The sequence below is a fragment of the Glandiceps talaboti genome, chromosome 22, assembly GCF_964340395.1.
Source record: "Glandiceps talaboti chromosome 22, keGlaTala1.1, whole genome shotgun sequence".
Taxonomy (NCBI): Eukaryota; Metazoa; Hemichordata; class Enteropneusta; family Spengelidae; genus Glandiceps; species Glandiceps talaboti.
The window spans coordinates 4,017,529-4,040,321 of NC_135570.1; the positions used below are offsets into that span (position 1 = coordinate 4,017,529).

General features: G+C 32.9%; 1 protein-coding gene across 1 annotated transcript in view; it reads right to left on the reverse strand.

Annotated features, from left to right (window-relative positions):
* LOC144452298 (cGMP-dependent protein kinase 1-like) overlaps nucleotides 1-22,793 on the reverse strand; it is a 180,045-nt gene that overhangs the window by 156,710 nt on the left and 542 nt on the right. The window lies entirely within an intron of this gene.

A 22,793-nucleotide genomic window follows, 5' to 3' on the forward strand; every position in this document is an offset into this window, starting at 1 on the left:
ATTCATTTCCAAAAAATCTTTACAAATTGAAAATTTTATTTGTAACAAATTTCTTATTCTTTATTAAGTTTTTTTGATTTTTGTGGTAGCATGCACAGAATTTTGCAATCACATCAGGCACCCTGTAATTTTCATTAAATATTATATAGAAATAATATTAAAGATAGACATACATTATTGTATTACATGACTGTCATACCTGATATATATATAAAACTATTAGAATATAATTCAACATTTTGGCTCATATTTCCTATTATCAATTCTCATATAAATGCTGTTGGTATATTTGAATCTGAAACAGACAGACAGAAAGACAGGCAGACAGACAGACAGACAGACAGACAGACAGAAAGACAGGCAGACAGACAGACAGACAGACAGACAGGCAGACAGACACTGCATGCCTATAGCACATACTACTGAGCCTCAGTTCATTTGTACTAAAAATTGGGTCACCATGCACACAAAATTTTGAAAGCATGAGGTCAAAATTACATCAAAATTAATGAGCCTGTAATATTTAAAACTATATTCAAAAATAAAGGATTGTCGATTTCCTTGAAAACATGACATCAACCTCCAAATTATCTTTTAATTATCTCAAATGGACCTGGAAAAAGCTTTCGTATAGAATTATGCTTTACTGTATGTACGTATATGTATGTGAAACTGTTTCACTATAATAAAATAATATCTAATCTATCTATCTATAGAAAAGTTAAAGGAGAGATTTGCACAACTTTAAATTTCAGGGAAATAGGTCCATGAAGCAATACATTCGATATTAATACATGATTATTGACATGTACAAACAACATGTACAACAAGTATTGACATTCAAGTGCTTTTATGGCAAAGGTCTTCTCCTTTGAATGCAATATTCCTATTTTTAATGATGCCACGTACACCCTTTCATCCATATTTGATGTCAAAGTCAACATTAGCTGTGCTCTTTCCATAATGTATAACTTCGACAAGTAAAATTTGAATTTCCGTTTCTGTGATTTTTTTCTAAAAATGCTGACACTTAATACAAGCTCATAGAATCATCAATGGTGAAAGAATATGTAGTAGCTATAGCCTTAGACTTGTTCATTTTCAATACATTTTAGTCTGAGGACCTCTAGATTCTGAAAGGCAAGGACTTAGCCTCTGTGGGCTACTTGCTTAGAGAAATACATGTAAAATGAACATAATATAGATGAGGTAACGTTTATAGCTGAAAAAAATTCACATTTATAAGGACACGTACGTATAAACAAATATCTGCATGTGATACTACATGTACTATTATTGGACTTGATAAATGCACGGTACAATATGGAGAGAAATCCCATGGACATTGTACATGAATATAAAATAATGTGCAATATACATGCACCCGCAAAGCACTCTTTCAAGAAAGACTTACAGACATCGTTATGTACATTATGACTTTATGTGATAGTGAAATGCCTTGAAACATGTACAACCTATATTCTATAAATACATTTGAAAACATCACAAATATTTTACATGATTGCTATTTTTCGACCTTGTCTTTCACAGCATAAAATCAAAAATAAATCAAAAGCTTGGACATAATTTCGGCTCAATTATACCCAAAATTGTACCAAACCATGCAAGAAACTAAATAATCTCACCGCATTAAGTATCTCGGTGAGTCAAAAAATAGTCATAAATTTAAAACTGCAATTTAAAATTGAGTTCAATTCAATCCGACATAGTACATAGAACTGCTCATCCAATCGCATAATATGAGACAGTAAGATGACGCCATATCTGAATAATACACTTTGCAACGGCTGACTGCTTCCGTCTTCCTCTTCCACTCAAAAAGATGGAAAACACTGCTGGTAATTTGAATTTGACCGCTGGGAGTGAGGAATAGTGATAAGAATCGGAATAATGGATGAGAACATGCATAATAATCACCCTTGATGTTTATAGGCACTCTCTATATAATGCCTGCTTATGGGGACTATAACTGCATAGATTAATACAGCTGTTGGCTCTGCATAGAATACTATTCACTGTCTACCTCAAAGTTGAATTTGTTGTGAACTAGCTGTCTTTGATACAACAGATAATGACATCATGTACTTCAAATAAAACTTCATCTGTGTACATTAACAAAAACTTGAAATTGTTTACATGTACCTGAAAGTTAAGGTCATATTTCATTGCACAGAATTCACTATACTGACGAGTGCAAGTTTTGCTGTCCAAACTTCATTGCATAAGTACTGTATAAACTACCTACAACTTTTGCTGTCAACTAGCTGTCTCTGTTATCATAGACTTCATTGCATGGCTGTACTATTTTCCCTGTTGTTGCACTAGACCTTAGATGTTGCAAGTTCCAAGATGCATTGCGCGTCTCTCCATACAACGCCATGTATTAATTACGTAGTACACACTGAGGGGTTTGTACGTGCTACTCAGGGGGATGGTAATTTAAATGTACTAAAGACAGAAATAAGTCTGACTGGACATTTCCTAAGTTGATAGCAGTAATCAATACAAGTATTCTAAAGACAGAAATAAGCCTGACTGGACTTTTCCTTTAAGTTGATGGCAGTTATCAATTAATACAAGTGTACTAAAGGCAGAAATAAGTCTATCTAGACTTCTCCTTTAAGTTGATAGCAGTAATCAATACAAGCATTGAACTAAAAGCAGAAATACATCTGAATTTTAATTAATCTTTACAATTGGCATACAGGATATTAGCCTTATAAAAATATTGGTAGAAACTCAGTTCTGCTTGTAATTTTGAATAACAGAATTAAATTCTGATTTCAAATGCATAAATATAACAAAATTATGTTGGAGCCACTCTAAGTGTCAAACTTGTTGCATATATAAAATATAGATCCTGTAAAATTTTGAAATCAAGAAAAATTATGCTCCAAATTTAAGTATTAGTTTTGAACTCAAGAGTTCAGAACTTTAATGGTATGATTCCAAAATGTGAAAACAATGTTTGTAGTTGTAAGCGCTCAATGTAATGTATCAGGCCCTACATTTCGTATCAAATTGTATGTTTGCAATTTCAAAATTATGTATTTTTCGTGTTCACAAAAACTATATACTTTCTTAAATCTACATACATTGTATACAGCACATGGTCATTATATGCAGGACAATATGAGATATAAACATGGAAGTAAAGTCGAGCCAATCATTACTGACTCATGGACAAGTACAATACATGTTTGATATTCCAGACACGCAATGCAAGGAATAACAATTTGTCAAAGAAAATATGTTACTGTCACCTAAGGTTTGTGTGGTTGGTCTATTACGACTTCACATCTACATACATATACATACAGGCGATTGAAATTGTCAAAGCAAATCTCTCTGAAATGACACACTTCTGTTTAATTGTGATAAAGCAAAATTTTCACGCCGTCCCTAGAGGCAAAATGCTGACAAAAGTAACATATGACTGTTAAAGTGCGTCTAACAAGTTCAGGAATTCCATAATTACAGCATCTTCTCAAGGGGCAGCAAAATCGCGGTGACCTTTCACCTGTGTGAAATAGCTCGTTATTCACATTATTGCCACTGTCAATGAATTGAACAATGTATTCAATGTGTATGCAAATTAGTAGCCAGGAAATTCAATCTGGGTACAGCTTTGCTTGCATCTGAGGAAACACACATGGTTATTCTGGGAATAAAAGCTGTAGGGAAGCCGGTTAAATATGAGCTCATTTACGCATACAATATATCTCGGCTGTCAAAATACTGCCGTGAATATGTTCACACTTTCATTAAATGTCACTTGTTGTATTCAACTATTTTTAGTACATTTAATTAAACCGGAATAGGTTGACACAGGAATGTACAATAAATACACTGACCTTGACAATGAAATAAAATATCGCTAATTTTACTTTGATTGTTGGTAGAGACTTTTAAGTCAAATCTCTTAAATAGTTTGCAAGAATCAATGCAGTTTTACATCTATTATATATATTTGTGTTATATTTTATATTATCATATTTTTGTTCAATTTTATATTTTCATTTTAATACATATAATCATGTGACCTTGTTTGATTACAAAAGACAGCAATATTTAATCCTAGGGAAGTTATTGAGTCATTTACAATTTTGTTTGATTAACATCTGTTTAATAACCAATCAGGGACTTAGGTTTGTATTATATTTACATAATAAATATTGTACCATGTGTGTGTTCAGAACTAACTGTTAGTGTTCCTTGTGATTTATGAAAACTTAGCAGGATAGCATATGATTAAGTACTTGATTGATATGGTTTGATTGATTGATTGATTGATTGATTGATTGATTGATTGATTGATTGATTGATTGATTGATTGATTGATTGATTGATTGATTGATTGATTGAGTGATTGATTGATTGATGATTGGTAGCTCAATCAATCAACTGATTGTTTGATTGGTAGATCAACTGATTGATTGATTGATGGATCGATCGAACAAACGATCGATCGATCAACCGATTGATTGATCGATCAATCGATTGATTGATTGATTGATTGATTGATCGATCGATCGATCGATTGATTATTACCATTTCAATTTACAAAATATAAAACATCTCAAAAACTAAACCCTATGTATATGTCATGTCAATTCGTATGGCGTTAAAAACAACGCCAGCCTACCAAAATGACATCTGATAGTATAATGATTTTCTAGACAACAGGCATCACACCATTACCTTCATATTTGTTTGGGTGTCGTGTTATATGTGTTTCAGATACTTAACACGCCTGTTGAAATTTTTACAACTTAACAGTGGGTGATATATAATAAATGAAGACCATCAAATATTGCATTAAGTAGTCTATTAAAAGTACTTTCATTTTACTTGTACTACATGTTGCATTTCGTGCCTTTGAAATTATTAGCATAAAAACCATTAATAGTTCACAGAAATTCTCTTCAAAAAATGTTGGTTTAGTAGACATAAAGTGACTTGCATGTAAATATGATATCTATATTTCATGAAAGATGTCATCGCATACATGTACATGTATTGTCACAGAATTTTTTGATAAATCTAGCAAAACGATGCGTGACTGTTTGTTTGTACAAAATCATTCCATTTTCTATAGTATTTTCCCAAGAGTAAATAAAAATATTGTCAAAGCAAAATACATTTGCACGATTCTGACGACCCAACCTATAGTTTTTGACCCTAATCTTTTTTATGTAAATTGAGAAATATAAACGTATTTATGTAAATTGAGAAAAATAACAAGAAAATGGCCCTTCTGCTGTTATTAGTTATTAGGTCACATGTTCTGAATAATGGGTCAAGACTGACATGTGCACTTGAAAATTTCAATTTCCAAAATTCAGGTAACAATTTTTAAGATTGTGTAAATAATAATAAAATAAATGATAATAATTAGAATTATCCGTTTACCTTTGTAAGATGAAAAAATTTAAAATAGTTATGTTCTAAAATTAGGCAGATTGCTCTTCTTTTTAAAAATGTTCCATTTGTAACATTATAGATACTAAAGTTATATTATTTTTCACTTTTTATGTACGTACAAGTTAAAAAATTCCCCTAGATTTGGATCTCCAAATATTTTATTTCAGTCACGTTCATATCAATGTTACAAGCTCTCTAAGATTATACCATTATGCCGTATGAATAAAGATGTCTACATCTTCACCACCATCAATCAGTCATTATACAAAAATACACATTTACGATTTTCACAAGAAAAGTCTCATTTTTTTATGGACACATAACTTACAGTTGTCAGAGGAGGTCAGTCCTAACAGAAATTATTCATAAAATCTGTGTTAGGGTAATGTCAGTCTGTAGTATAATGTTTTATTTCCATTTGTATTTTCTCATCAATAATGTTCCCATTTTGACATTTATATCTGGGTATATCGCGAATTGACTCACTTGGGGAGCTTTGATGTGATATTCCTGGCATATTTATAACTAAGGTGCTACCATGCCACAAATAGTTTTATTTTTATATTTCCTCTACTAAAGTGGCAAGGATGATAAATAGACATTTTATTTTGTATTTTTAATTCAATGAATACTTGAAAAACAATGTGTGACAATATTAAAATCAAGTTCATTTTGAGACTCAATAATTAATCCAAAAAAATACAGCCAATGGCAACATGCACAACTGAAATCCAATGTCTGTCATACACATACAGTGAGAGAAACACACTTCAAACATGAAAACACCCTTACAGGATTGTGTTGGGTTAACCCACAGGCCAAAGGGAAACTGACGTATAATGTTGCATGAGTAAGATCAGTCAACATGTGTATTGTACCACACCACATCATTTAATACCACATTGCATGTCATGCCTAAAAAGTACAAGGTACATGTACGCCATATGCAATTACAACATGTAGGGTTTCTATATTACAGTGAAGGTAGCTCAAAAAAAACCCAGGAATCTGCAAAAGTGTATTCCTTTTAATATACTATTATTACCAACTTTGTTCATTCCAAATCCTTTCTGACACAAGGATGGCAAAGTTTGTCTTCAAAAATGTGCTATTTTACGAACTGTAATTTTGTTGATTATTAAATCGTGACAATTGTCAAAGTACTGTACAATATAGCACAACTTTGTCTCACTAAAAAGTATAAGAATATATATAAACAACATGTATATATGTATGTATGAGCACTTTACAATACATGACACAATTTCTGCTAACTTTCAGGGTTTGTTTACACCTTGAGAACACAATTTAAACCTTTCTTCACAATAACAACTTGGATATATATACAAACAACCTTGAACTTTACATCAACCTGGACCTGAATAGTAACATTGCTACCCTAATGTCAGTCTCCCTACCATAATGTCAGCTTCTTTACCCTAATGTCAACTTTACCCTAATGTCAACTTTACCCTAATGTCAATTTCCCCACCCTAATGCCAGTCTCCCTACCCATATGTCAGTTTCTTTACCCTAATGTCAATTTCCCTACGCAAAATGCCAGTCTCCCTACCTAATGTCAATATCCCTACCCCTAATGCTCGTCTCCCTACCCACATGTCAGTTTCTCTACCCTAATGTCAATATCCCTACCCCTAATGCTCGTCTCCCTACCCACGTCAGTTTCTTTACCCTAATGTCAATTTCCCTACCCCTAATGCTCGTCTCCCTACCCACATGTCAGTTTCTTTACCCTAATGTCAATTTCCCTACACCAAATGCCAGTTTCCCTACCTAATGTCAATTTCCCTACCCCTAATGCTCGTCTCCCTACCCCTTATGTCAGTCCTTTATCATGAGAAATCCATCAACACTTAATGATATTAGTATTTCAGTCATTAGAGCTACCAAAATCACTCGAAATGTGATTCGGATCACTTATAATATCATCTTTGTATATTTATACATTTCCTTCTTTCACAAGGACTTAACTGTTGTCTCAGATAAAGTTTTGTCATGTAAATATTTTTATCAAAATTATTATTATATTAATATCTTTTAATTATTATGAAAAGCTGCATGTATTTACATTTGTATATAACATTACAAATGTATATGTATATAAGATTACAAATGTAATCTGTAAATTTACAGGACTTAATATGACTAGCTTCATAATACAAAATCTATATTGATCCAAACTTATGATATGCTATATCATATCATAGAATTACATTGTATACTAAGAGTATTATGCCTTATGGCCATGAGTAACTTAGTACATGTGTTAATGTGCCATTAAAATCAGCTTTCAGATTTCACCTTGAACATGAATAAAATACAGCTCAATACAGCTTAGTAATAATGTATTCGTGGCTATCTGTTTATCGTAGCCTTCTCTGAACAGTCTCAAACTCAGTAAAACTCACTATGGTCACTTGGTTTACATAGATATACACCACTATTCACTCCTACAGGAATAATACACTTCACAAGTCTTTCTGAACTATGACACCACCCCCCACCTCCTTCAGACACAAAAGAACGTTGTGATCAAATATATTTACATGTCTAGACATCTTTCAAGTTCTTGTGAAATTTTAAGTCAAATTTTGTAAAATTTTAGTCTCTTCACTAGAAACTGTCCCATCATGATAATTTTATGCCAGTTTTCAAATATTATGCACATTTCGTACAACCTATCAGCCTTCAGCTAAATCTCCCCTATGACAACAGATGCACCTATCCTAACAGATGACACAAACAACATCTGAAGTGAACAATGAAACTCAAGTGACATATCTCTCTATTGTGTACTTTTAAAGTACAGTGTACCCATGGAGAGCTTTAATTCAGTCATCTCCAACTGAACAATTTGGACCACAAAGGAATGTATGCATCTAGGCTGTTGAATCACCTCACCACATTCATTCTGATTTGCACAATACTCTACTAACATCATCTGACAAATTTAGTCAATACAAAAATATAAGTATTTACTACAAGATGGTTATTTTTATCAAAGTTTAATATGGAGTTTATTGTTGCTGCACGGACCAATATCAAAATTACCTGAAATGTGAATGTCTTTCGCAAACTGTACATTTTTCTATTGATAGCAATCTGTATGTTGCCTTTAATCTGAGGTCAAGTTGGTTTTCAGTACTTTTAACCTGTTTTCATATTTTTGGTGACACAAAGGCAAGGGAGACGTTTACTTAGATAACAACATTTATTTTGTTTGGAGACGTGATAGGCCTGAACACATGTATCTTACAATGTACGCAGGGAAGTATTACACAAAAGACAAGCATCATTAGGAGGTGAAAGTATAAACTTGTTGAATTATAATATTAAAAGCTGCTCATCACTCACATTGTGATGCTGGACACCCCTCATTTAACCATAAATTATCACGTCCGCTATAGTAAATTACAAGGTATTTATATTTTGGACTACAAAGGTAGGGGTGGAAGGTTAAGTAGGAATGGGTGGAAACTGCTGCATTGTGATGCTGTCCAGTAGCTAAGCTAGCAGTTCACAGAACCAAGAATTTCAACAAAACCATTAAACCTAGTCAAGTGATATCAAACAGTGCAGACATCAAGTGAACTAGAACAGCACACTGGATAAATACATGCAGGTCTGTGCAAAGTTCACGAGTCAAATTTTCATATGTTGTAATTCAAACCGAAAGTTTCAATCAGAAAAATAATAAACTTCCAAACAAATACACTATCTGAACTAGTGGACAAGATAGAAAAACACACCATCATCTCATCTCTGCCATGTAACATACATCAAGTTTTGTTTTCTCTTTTCTTTTTTAAAAATAATTTGCCCCACTTTGTCCTCATTTTTGTACTTAATCACGAATGAAGCAGCGATTTGGATGACCTTTGACCTATCTAATTTATTGACTCTACGGAGACAATGTCACTCTTTTTATTACATGTGATTTAACAAGATTTAAAAAGATTATGAAAGAATGTTGGAATTTGAAAAAAAAGAGTGAAAATATGTATGAAGAAAACATCTCTGAGCCTAAATGTCTGAGAAAAATAATCAATAAATATAACTGGAATTGTTAAGTTTGGAACTCCAAAACAAAAACTTCTGGTGACGTACAGGTACATGTACTTACTAGAAAATGCAGAGTCATGTCAATAGTAAAGGACATTCAACTTTGAGCTAAACTATTCATGGTACTTGGGTTACAAGCAAGGTGATACACGACAACTCACCACAGTACAGTTTTAACATGTCCACAAAAATGTGCTGAAAAAGTATTTAGATTATAGTCTCCATTTTATTTCTATTTGTCACTGTAATTAACAACTTAAAAAATGACGGGTCAGTTGGTAGATTAAAAATACAAAAAACTTTTTTTTAAAGTAAATTTCATAATCTGAATGACTTAGAAATGACAATTAAAGCCAGAAGGAAAATACGAACCATTTGTTTTATCCAAGGTTTTGAATTTCTGCAAGAAATGATAATGTTCACCTAGACACACACTTGAAGGGTTGTCACCTTACAATCAGTGAAGTGATTTTGTTCTAATCCTACTGTAGAGGGCATCAAGTTTTTTTTTTATTATTTCACTAGATTGAAGAAATATAGAGTTGGATTAGTCATACTAGTAAGAAACATAGAATTAAGTATCATAGTTCTGCCCTAGTCTGGATGCAAACTGTGGTCTAACTGTGTGGTGAGTAAAGGTATAAATCATAACGATACTGTATTACGAAACTAGACTAGTTCTGCCCTTACAAGCCAGGTAAAACAAGACAGCCCACAGTACACTTTTACACAGAGGTCTGAAACAACACATGACCCTTCAACATTTATAGGTAAAGACTAATTTTTCATGTATCTTCTCAACTTTTAATAAAGTTTAGGGTTTCCTCAGAACTTTTACGAACTTTAACCATAGACCCTACAGGAGTAGTAAGGTAAGGGCTATGCATTTACAAATGTTGATTAGGTTAATTCAGCGAAAGATGAAACTGATTGTTAAGCAAATTTGATAGTATTCTACTAATTACTGAGTCCTGTGAAGTCATTGTTGTAAACCACAGGCCTCTTTGTGGCCTCTGTCCAAAATGTGCTCTCCTTGCTTTAGCAGAAAAACATGCACTCCAGGCTTGCAAGAATGTGTGAAGTATACCACTGTAATGTACCTTGTACAACTCCATTGACTTTATTAACATCCAGGCCTCTCCACTAGCCTTTTATTGAGTAGTAAAATCTACCACTTGGTTTATTGAAAGCTGCACTAAATATATACATTTTGTGTCAGTTTAATCATAGACCTTACACGTGGTTTACTTCTGCAAATCTACAATGAGCATAAATTTCTCCAAAAATGCTACAATCTCAGAGTTTTCAATCAATTATGGCATGGCTAATTTACATAACTATTATGCAAATTAGTTAACTTGTTTTCATAACATTTAGTACTGTACCAATAGTTACTAATGACAAAACAACTGGCCTACATTTTGTACAGTTATAAGTACTCTGTTCTTTTCCAAAACGTAACAAATATGCAAATTTCACACTATTTGCATAAATATCAATATTCTATTTGCATAAATATAAAATAAATTTGTGTAACTATCAAATGAAGTTGAAGACAGAGAAAGTCTCTTCAATTATCAAAGTAAATTTTGCAAAGATGAAATTTAATACTATGTGAATTTTATCACCTGAAGACTTTCAATCAATTACTTTTACATAAATTTTCCACAAAATATGTCAGTTGAGCATATAAAAGTTGTTCATCCAAATCAAATTCAAAATTCAAATGTGCACTTCGCCACTTGTCCAGTGCAAAGTGCCATAGTGTTGAAGCAGGAAAAAACCGAAGTACCCAGGGAAAACCTGCATTGTTTTGTCAAGTCAAACTGAGTATCGCCCTTTGTACACTACAGATCTAGGATATTCTTAATTATAGCCAGCCAGCACTAAGTGGGTTTGAACCAAGTCTGCAGTTAAGAGGGATACAAGCTTAGCCACCGACAACCTAATGATAATGACAAATATTTCTTAGAAAACTATTCCTTTATTTGTCAATTTTGTAACCATTTCGTAATTTTGGTGCAAAATTTATCATCAGTACATGTACCTAAAGAGTGAAGTTGTTTATTGATAGTCATTTCATTCTGTTGATAAATAATCGTTAGAAAAAAAAAATGTATAATGGACATTTACAAAAAGATTGGTAATTCTGATATATTCCATCACTGTAAAACAAACAAGGGTTCTATAGGGCAGTTGTATACATGTACATGTAGTCGTATTTCTATCACAGCAACTATCAGACTCAAGAAAGCATGTATATGTAGGGGAACGTCACGCCATGAAATTTAGACATTTTTGTCAACTTTTGGTTCTTACATCACATATATTACATTATATTGCCAAGAAATGACAAAATAAAACTTAATTGTTTAATATCAATTGTCTTAGCACTTGTCCACTGTTGCCTCATGGGAGTTAACAGATGTGAATACTCACCATGAACCCTCACTGGACTTCTTTTGGTGACAAGCGTTTATACTTAAAGAACTATTCAGTATAAATAAAATATTATTATAAATATTATATACTAGATAAGAAATAAATATTATGTCTATTTATCTGTTGGTAATAAACACATAGGAGTCATGTATATGTATTGCTCATCTAATGCATATGCATGTCCACTGACTCCCATGAAGCAGCACTGGATTACTGCAAATATAATCACAGAACAGTGAATGAGAAATAAGAATCAATGTAGTGTTTCTTGGTGATCACGTACAATTTATATGATGTGAAATCATGAAGGGACTCTCCAGAATACAAAATTTACGAAAATGCCGTTATTTCCTGGAGTGGAGTTCCCTGGCTTTTAAAAATATTATCTTTTAAATTCTATCACACTGTATTTGATGCTTTCAACATTTATTTTTGAAAATTCTATGGCTGCATTTTATTGGGCATGTATCACAACATTTCCTGCTGTTAGTGTATTTTCTAAAATCCTACCTCAACATTCCATGCTTACAACACATTTTTTTTTTTTTTTATAAAATTCAATCGGCATTTTCTGGTTTCAGCATGCATTTTTTTCTTCACAATTCTATCACTGCATTTCCCATTTTCGGCATGTACAACACGTATATTCAATCCATCAGCTAGCTGTTTCCAGCAGAAATCAATATTCAATCAATGTCACGATAACTCATTATAATGGGCATTCTTATTGAGGGGTAATGGACATAATTAGACTATTACAGTAGCAGTGTAAAGCAAAAATTCACACAATTTCACAGCTCTAATTGGAGCCCTTATATAATTCAGAAATAGATGGTGTTCAATGGAAAACAACTTAGTAATGGTGGCATAGGATAGAACTAACTGATAAAGTGCACTCACAAAAGAAATAGTGATAAATTTACTAGACCTTGTGTATGCAGCTATAAATACAACTGATTTCAGTGAGTCAATGCAGGGATTATACTACGCACAGTTTCGATAAATACCCTTATACTAGAAGGTTGAAGGGTAAATATTTCTTTCATTTATTATATGTATCTTTTCAATTTTGTAATAATACTTTTGAGTTGAGTGGTTGACAGACGTATATATATATATGTATGTATGTATGTGTGTATGTATGTATGTATGTATGTATGTATGTATGTATGTATGTGTGTGTGCGTGCGTAAAAATAAAATAAAATACATGTACAGATCCGATACATGTAACATTTCAATATGGGATCATTTTTTTTCAGGATTGAAAATGTATTGAAGTAGTGAATCAAGTTTATTTTTTAAACATGGCTGCAAAAAAATGACATCACTTCTACTAATTTAATTTTTTTAAATGATATATGTTATTAGAGTAAAATTTTTATAAACCTATACAGTACATGATGTCACTTTTTTGCAAAACTACAGTGATATCAGATTTTACACTCAAAAGACAATGACATCACCAAATTTTACAGTCTAAATATGATGACATCACAAGATGATACATTCAAAATATGATGACATCACCAGATTTTACATTCTAAATATGATGACATCACAACAAAAGTTAATTTCATCAATCAACAGTACACTAACTATCAGAGACTTTTCAATTACTGACAGACATCTTCATCTGGGAATGAGGACATGACCCAAAAAAGGTCACGACCTCGTGATGACATCACCAGATTCAGTGGTAATCATCATAACTGGATATATATGGAGCTACAATGAAATATTACTTCATCACTTTTACTGTCACCGCTACATGACATCATTTTTTTTGTAGAAACTAGGGTAAGTTCAGCTTCCAAGAATAGAATGAAAGCTGTTGTTAATATTTTAATGATTCTATTAATAATTTCAACTACTTCAACATGTACAAGACTTCGATCCACTCACATTAACACAGAAGAATTTACACTCCTAGTTTTCATAATTCCTAAACAATTTTACAACACTTTTTTTATCAAATTCATCATTTGTCATTTACTCTATCTTGGTGTACGCCTGATTTCATACAACCCTATTTTCTGATTAACTGCATATTCTAATATATTGGAATGATACTCAGTTCACTGGCACTGCCGCAATAACTTTTGTAAATTTTCCATACACTGCTGTTTTCTTACCTTCTGGTAGTCCTTGTAACTTTGGTGGGAGTAGATGTCATGACTTGAGTCAGGGTTTTTGATGACAATTACAAATGCATGTGTAAGCACTAAGTTTTAATTAGTGATCGACACAAAACTATACTCATATAACAGGTACATGTAAATTGCAGATAAGGATTCTAAATTGGGAAATTCATCCATTTTTACCTCTACACACACACGTAGTAGCATTTTAGTCTATACTGTGGTTGAAATTTGATCAATCTATTTTGATCAAAATGGGGCACTGCATCAAACATATTTAGTATTACAATTTACAGCCAAAAGTTTCAGTGAAAAAAAAAAAATTGTCTCACAATTAGTAACAGAGATATAGAAAAAAGAACAAAACAATAACTATAATTATGTAATCCTTATGACTACACTGATACATTGTAACGTGAAAACCAAGGATTGAATCCTGGGTCTTTAAAGCTTAGATAATAAATATATATTTGATATCTAAAATTGTTATTCTAGGATACAAATATGGCACTATATCTATAGTAACTGAACATATACATGTATAGCCCAGTGGTTGGGTTCTTTAGTAACTGAACATATACATGTATAGCCCAGTAGCTGGATTCTATAGTAACTGAACATACATAGCCCAGTGGATGGGTTCTATAGTAACTGAACATTATACATGTATAGCCCAGTGGTGGGGTTCTTGACATGTACACAACATGTAAAGCTTGCAATTGCTACTATTTTGTAGCATACATTTAGTTTCAGTTCTCTGTCTGAAAGTTAATATCGGACAAAAAAACATCCATAAAAATGAATAGTAATGTACACCTGCATGTTTAGATTTTTTGTCACTGCGGAAGAATTAAACGATTCACACATATAGCAAACAGATATCAGAGTTTGTACTGAATAACTGTCTGGGCTTTCACTTGTTAAGGTTCAATGCATCTGTATCTGGTAGAGACAGGGATACAGAGTTTCATTGTACAAAGTGACATAATTTTGACAATGTTCTCGCGGTCAAATAACATTCATAATAATTTTCATGATTAGCATACAGTAGTTATAAATTGGTTTTAATTTTTTTCAACGTCAAATCTGTTACAGATATTTTGTTTGTTGAAGGATTGTCCAATTATTAATAGCTATCTGTAGAAGAACTCTGTTGCTAAAAAAAATATACCAAGTGCAATGAATTGATGTACAGTTTGTTTAGAATAAAACTGAATAACTCAGCAAGTGTGTTATTCAATAACAGGTAAAGGTCATGCTAGTAACATGTATGAAGAACGACAATCATCATATCCAGCAGTTCTTTTGCATGTTACACAGGATATCTAACAGACTTGATAAATTTTCATATTGGGAAAGGAACCCTGGAAAACAGCCTAGGGAACCCCGATTGATTTCACTTACCTATTGTCCTTAACAGAAACACTATCAAGGAAGATAATATGGATCTTAAGAATCTCAGAGGAGCATACATTTCGCTATTCTGATGATATAGCACTTAACACACCACTCTTCATAATAGAATATTCCCACCAAAATCTTTGTCATTTTGTGATTTTTTTTATTTTCCCACCAAAATTTTTGTCATTTTGTGACTTTTTTATTTTCCCGCCAAAAATGTTGTCTTTTTGTGATTTTTTGACAGATCATGACACTACTTTCCACCACAATCATAGAAATATTGATTCCATTGCACAATTTTGTTATTATATTTATTTATTTTTCATTAAAACAAATCATACTATTTCTGTCGACATGGGTTAAACACTTACTATGGCTGTACTGAGATTGACAATAAGTAATACACAGGTAGAACACTACGTTAGGGTCATTGCAACACTCAATGGGAAACCATGAAACGCTTCATTAATCACTAAAATTATCGCAATTTAACAGCATTATAAAGCTCATATAATAGAAAATGTAACAAAAGCTCCAACGTTGATGACGATAACAAATCTATCCACTGTACATTAACGTGCCACGAGAAAATATTTTCAAATCTAAAGAAAAATCTAATGGCAGAATCCTATCAAGAAAGTACAGGAAGCAATGCATTTGTCAAAAAGTATATTATGAAATTATAAAATTTTAGTTGTACTTTCACACCATACAGCTCATATATTAATGATATTGTGATTATACATACATATGCAAATTTGTAAATTAATATGCAAATATGCAAATTAATGTGTAAATATGCAAATTCCAAGCATATGTATATGTATTACAAAAAATGGTGGTCTTCTAATAGACATGTATTAAGAATACAATCTGTTAAATAAACCTGATTGTTGTGACTGCAGATTAAAGAAACGCATCAGGAGATTTGGGGGGGAAGAGTACATTATATGCAAATCAGTATGCAAATTAGCTGCTATCCTTGCCATAAATCCTGTGGCAAGTGATAGTTGAGTTACTTAACAGATACTGGCAAATCGTGACTGCACACAGACCTTACAAATAATGACAACACAAACTAAATGTATCAATACATACCCCAACCTGTATAGGCACAAGCAAATCACTATTTCCAAGAAATTCTACAAATTAGGCGGGAAAAAATGGGTTTTGTTTTAGCACAATGACTATGCATGTTAGACTTAGTTAGTACCATAATACACATACATGCAAGTGTGCCATATGCAATCCTTTTTCAGTGATTCACAATTTTGTCTGAGCGGACGACATAGTTTTGAAAATGAAATCATGACTATAACATATCCAGAAAAATATCATATATTGCAAAATAATCAAATGATTTTTGAAAATATTGGATCATAAATTCTGATTATTTAACATCCAAATGAAATAATGATACAAAATATATTACTGTGCCAGATATCTGTCTAATATTGGATTCCCAAATTTAGCACAAATTTTGATATTTTATATTAATGAATAAATTATATAGATATGATATAAGTTGGTTGGACCAAACAAAACAAATTAATCTATGTGGTTGATTTTTGTACCAAACTGATAAAATATGAGTCTTCAAACCACAAGGTTGCAATTTCTGGATGATTTAGGAGATTATGGTCCGGCTAGATAGATTGGTATTTTGTTAATCTAATTACTAACATTAATACAAATTGATGACAACAAACGAACATAATATTTGTATCATGGTCTCTGATTCAGCTCAAAGGGTTCAAGCATGATGATGCAATCAGTGGATGTTACAGATTTTGCATAATTAGGTGACAGCCGAGTCTTCATGCCAGTGCTGTTTTCATTTCACTATGATGTTAGTCAGAGAAAGTCATACAATATTATCAATTGGATAATAAAGCTTTTAGCCAGACAATAGCAGGGATGGAAATTCACAAGACTTGTCATTTGGGGGTGTTCCAAGGGTGATAGACGTAGACACACGGCTGTCAAGCTTTCATCTTTACTATTTCAGCTGACAAGATAAACATCGACGCCCACGTACAAGGACTTGATCAAAATCTCTCCTGTATTCCACATTCAATCAAATGAAGCTTTCATTCCCTGGATCAGGGCAATCCAACTCACACATCACACATCTTCTCTCTTGGTTGCTTGGCAACCAGTGACAGGGATAAGAAAGAGAGTGTCCAAAATGACTTGGATGCATCTCATCAATATGCCTTTTCAACCTATAATTCACTTTCTCCCTGCATGCAAATTTTGCTAGTGACACCTCGTGTCGATTTGCCCACTGTGATGTAGAGAGAGATCTGTCACCTTTTTACTTGTCTTCAAATTTTGCACCTTTCTTAAGACTTTCCTCATTTTTTCCTCACATCACATGACAACATTCTACTTTTGACATTTTCACTGTTTCTCATCAATCTTTTCCAATTTCATCTACGAACATAAAAATCACTCTTACCCTAATAATTTTCACAAAGAAATCATAAATTTACAGAAAATACGACATTAATGAAAAAAGATAAACAATTTTCCTTCATCCTTATGGTACAAAAAATATATACAACAGAATATAATCATTCTAGTATATTCTATCAATATTTGTTTTCATTACGAGAATTTCAAAATAATGTCATTTGGAAGTTTAAAAAAATTCTGTCCCATTTTTTGTGTTTTAACCTACGAGTGTACAATAGTTATTCCAATATAAATGTCTAAAAGAACTCTAACTTTCTTTCAGTGATGTTTTTATCTGAAAAGATTTCTTGCAAAAGTTTTAACTGAAAATTATTTTTTCAGATGTTGGTATTATAAACAAATATATACTTTATACCTTTCCTCAATGAATTTACATATTATAACTTTGCCAATATGTCACAAGATGTTGACAAAGGTTAGGGACAATCATACAGTGTTACACAAGCTCATAGGAGGGATGGGGGTCTGACGTCAATGCGATTGCTGAACTTTCGCACTTCTAACCAAATTTTTAAAACTTTCACGCTTTCAATTATAACAAGTTCTGTATTTACCACTGAGATGTTCATAATGTGATTAAAATTGACTTCTAATGTGATATACAGTGCTGGGTTTCAGGTAGTAGTTGAAGTGTTTTCCATCATGTTTTTATATTGCATAGATTGTAGATTGACATGACCGCTACAATTTTCATCATGTTTTATATCATATATGAACGTGTTGATGTTACATTTGTGAGTATCCGTTTAGGAGGTTTTTCCTAAACGATCGAAGACATTCTGTGATCCTTCCTTGGGGTCCCTACCTGAACCTATACATAAATAAAATCTCAGCATCATGGCACAGTATTTCGATCATCATATAAAACAAATATTTCATCAGCTATTTCATTGTTCATGGCTGCATATTGTGCTATTGTGTCCATAACTAGGTGTTACAATGTAAACAACAGTGTCCTGCACAAGCTCTGTATACGTGTACATGTCATGCTAATACCAGACTAACTCAATGATTCCTGTGCAGTACTGTACTGTATGTATATCACATTTTATATGTGTGCATGCAAATGTGTACACACGTGCATGTGTGCACATATGTACAATCCCCGGTTAGATGTTTAAATTTTCCTGGAAACCTTATATTTGTCTCTGTAATTTTAAACTGTGCAATCTTTAAAACCAAGATTCAGTGTTTATAAACTCTTTATTTCAATTTCAGCTGCTTCATGGAAATACCAAACCCATCTTTGTTGTTCCACAAAATTGTCTGCAAGTCTGCAAACACTGCCTGTCTGCAAACATTGCAACTAAGTTACATGAGTTACAGGTCTATAGTTCTTGTCAGTTCATTATTGCTTATCAGTTAAGGTCAAAGGTCACCAAATTGTACTGTCAGAAATGAACATATTATCCATAAATCTCACCTGTCTCATACTATTACATTACATATGAACTACTTAAAAACTCTATCAACGAAATACAAACAAATGGGTAACATTCTAAGAGGAGTACTGAATATCTCTCTTTCCCCGTGGCTGATTTTAATCCAAAACATTGTAGGTTTTCAAATGTTGGGTGGAAAGATGGACTGACTTTCAATGTTTTCAACTTTTGAACGAGATCAAGTTGTCTCAAACATATTCTTTTTATAGACCACAACTGCCTTTTATTTTGGAAAGTTTTGAGGAAAGATAGTTTTTCAAGTGTCACATTTTCTATGTTCTAATTTTTTGATTAACAATTTTTGTCTTAGGAGATATTTTTGTGTAAATATGGACAACAACTTTGCTATTTATTCTATACATGGTCTATTTGCAACATTTGCATCTTTCAATCCATGTTAGTTTTTTTACAGAAAATCTTGCCAAGAAAATGGAAGCATACTTATTTTTTTTCTGCCATTATATTCGGTCTTTCTACATTTGTTACCAGTAACATACAGAATGTGCCTCAGAAATAAACTCTTCAAACCTTTGATGTTACTTTGTTCAAGAAAACTCATTCTCAGTTAAAATCTAGAAAAAAAAGTCATTGAACAAACTTTTTAAATGTAGATCAAAATGACATCAAAATTTAGTCATTTTAGAATCCAATATGGCTGCCAAATCCAATATGGCCACCAAATCCAATATGGCCACCGAATTACTGTGATAACTCTATGGGAAAATAAATGATTAATGGTTTCTACGAAAACAAAATTGTGATCCCTCAAATTTCTTTTATTATTTAAACAGACCAGGAACAAAATTCATCTGGCAAAGTTTAATGAGAATAGAAGAACTCAGATTTTCAAATAAATTTGTTACTGAGGCACACTCTACGTTAAATATATGTTATTACATTTCCTTAGTTTTCATTACAATATTAAATTTTGGCAGTTGGAAATTCATCAAACCTATACATGAAAATGAATGAATCTACTGGCCATTGATGGCACTGTGTACACAGGATTGATGTCCATGAGTAAACAGTCATGAAAGAGGTACTTTGTACAAACCATTTGCTGTACTTACAAAGTCACAAAATTGCATATCATACCCTTGCTGTGTGGGATGTGGTCAAATGGGTGATAAATTACATGTATGTTTCAGTGAATATACCAACTTAAGTTGAAAAGAAAAAGACAATTATAGAAAAAATATTGTCAGCTGTAGCTACAGTAGCCGCAAGTAACATAGCTTTGAAAGTAAACAAACAAAAACACTGGCCTACAAAGGTGACAACAGGGCAATTCAATACAGATTAATGACACCACACAAAAACTAAGTATTGATTTTTCTTTGCTTTTTTAAACAGACAAGGTCAATTTGCGGTGACAATAACATTAAAACTTTTTTGCACCTTGACTCAGACATGAGAAAAATGTACTGTAGTCCAGTATAATTTAGTTGTTTACCCAGTAAGGTGGCCTTTCTGGCCCTTTGGAACGCTCATGAGCGTTATAACCCGCCCACAGAAAAAACTACCTGGTGAAAGAATGTGGTTTGTCTCTGCTGTTGTGTTAGGCTTTTTACATGGTAATTGTACTTTGCTACAGAGCAGTCTATTCTTCAGGTGAACTAGTTTCACGCTCGTATTGTTATATAGTTTCTTGTACAATACTTTAGACATTTTTATTGTCTATTTTGATCTCTATGAGGTCCTTAACTACCAATTACATCAACTTCAACACACCTTTAACAACATTCAAATTCTTTAATACGTAAAAAAAAACAAAAAAAACCCACACCATTTCAAATTTGTATTCTTTTTATCTGAACCAAATCAAAGGTTCATATACATGATAATATTATCAACACTCACGACACACTTCAAACTTTGGCTATATATATATTATAGATCAACATACTCGTTCACAAGGTTGATAAAAACTTAGTACCTATGTGAGAACAAAAAGAGATTTAGCCATAACCTCATTTCAAATTGTACTTAAAATGTGCTATTTCAAAATGAAAGCTTAGTGGCAGAGGGCTTAAAGAGATTATTGTGTATAAGCTCTATAATTAAAAACCTGAGTGTATGTTTTGTTATGCTCCTCAGCTTTCTAGATTTTTGTTCGATGAAAATCGAACTGAAGGGCATACATAAAGTTTATAAGAATGATGGCCTATTGAAGTGGGTTGGGTTTGTTTGTTAGAGCAGCTCTAAATCTGGACTACATACCATTTCTCACACTATCTCAGGTTGTACAAACATCAAAGTTTGATAAGGAGTAAGACCCTAGGCAAATAGGGGAGTTTTTTAAGGACACCCACACCATGCTACAAACTCACAGTCAATGACCAAGTAACCCCTGCAACTTCTTTAATGGTTTCTGCTTTTATCAATAGACAATTCTTTCTGAAGATTAGATAATATATCTAAATGACTTTCTTAACACTTCACACGCTTCAAAAGGTGTTGATTGAATAGGGGAAAACAGTGCCAATAAGTTTTTTAAAACTTCACGATGAATGAACAATTATTCTAGCCACCCTCCCTAATTAGCAAGTCGCAAGTGCTTATTAGATAAACTGATGTTTGGATGGGTGCTATCACAACTTGAGCTACATAATGCATTCAACTCCCTTATAACGGCTTATAAACACCTGAATGTGTTCAAGCAACCCGACACCACAAAACAGTATGTTTATGGCTAGCAGAAGCCATATCACCTTCGTCGAGGTTTTTGTCTATGGGACCATACGAGTCAGTTACCGGGCGCAGATGATTTACTAGTTAGCACAGCGGTGAACATGCAATATTCAGAGCTAAGGTCAATGTTAATCTGAACACGCGTTTAGCATAGTATCACTACACTACTTGTAATATATTTATTTGTTTTTCGGAAATACTTAAAGTCTATTAAAACAAGATCGATGGGTGTCAATCGATTTGGTGTACTGACGCCATCGGCTGTCACGGCCATTGCTCAGCGTGCATTCAAAACGCCCTGGATCAATACACCGTGTCACCGAACTCGTTAAGACACACTCACGTACCTTCCATGCTCACGGACGGTGAGCAGTTTATGACCTTGTTGCTAATATATATATAGGTTTTAATATAACCAAATGAACTGACTGTACACACCTGTTCCAAACAAGTGTCGATCCCTGCCCTTTTGAATTGCTGAGATTCGTTATGGTTGCCAAACTTGTGAATGAACCGCTATATATTATTTCAGGTGCTAAAGTGTTACAGGTGGAAGCTTTCACAACGTGAATGTCTTTCACCCATTATATGTGTTGTTCCACAAGGAGGCTTTAATACATGACGCTACGAAAACGATCGATGGATGGCGAACTTGGCATGTTACCCATTCG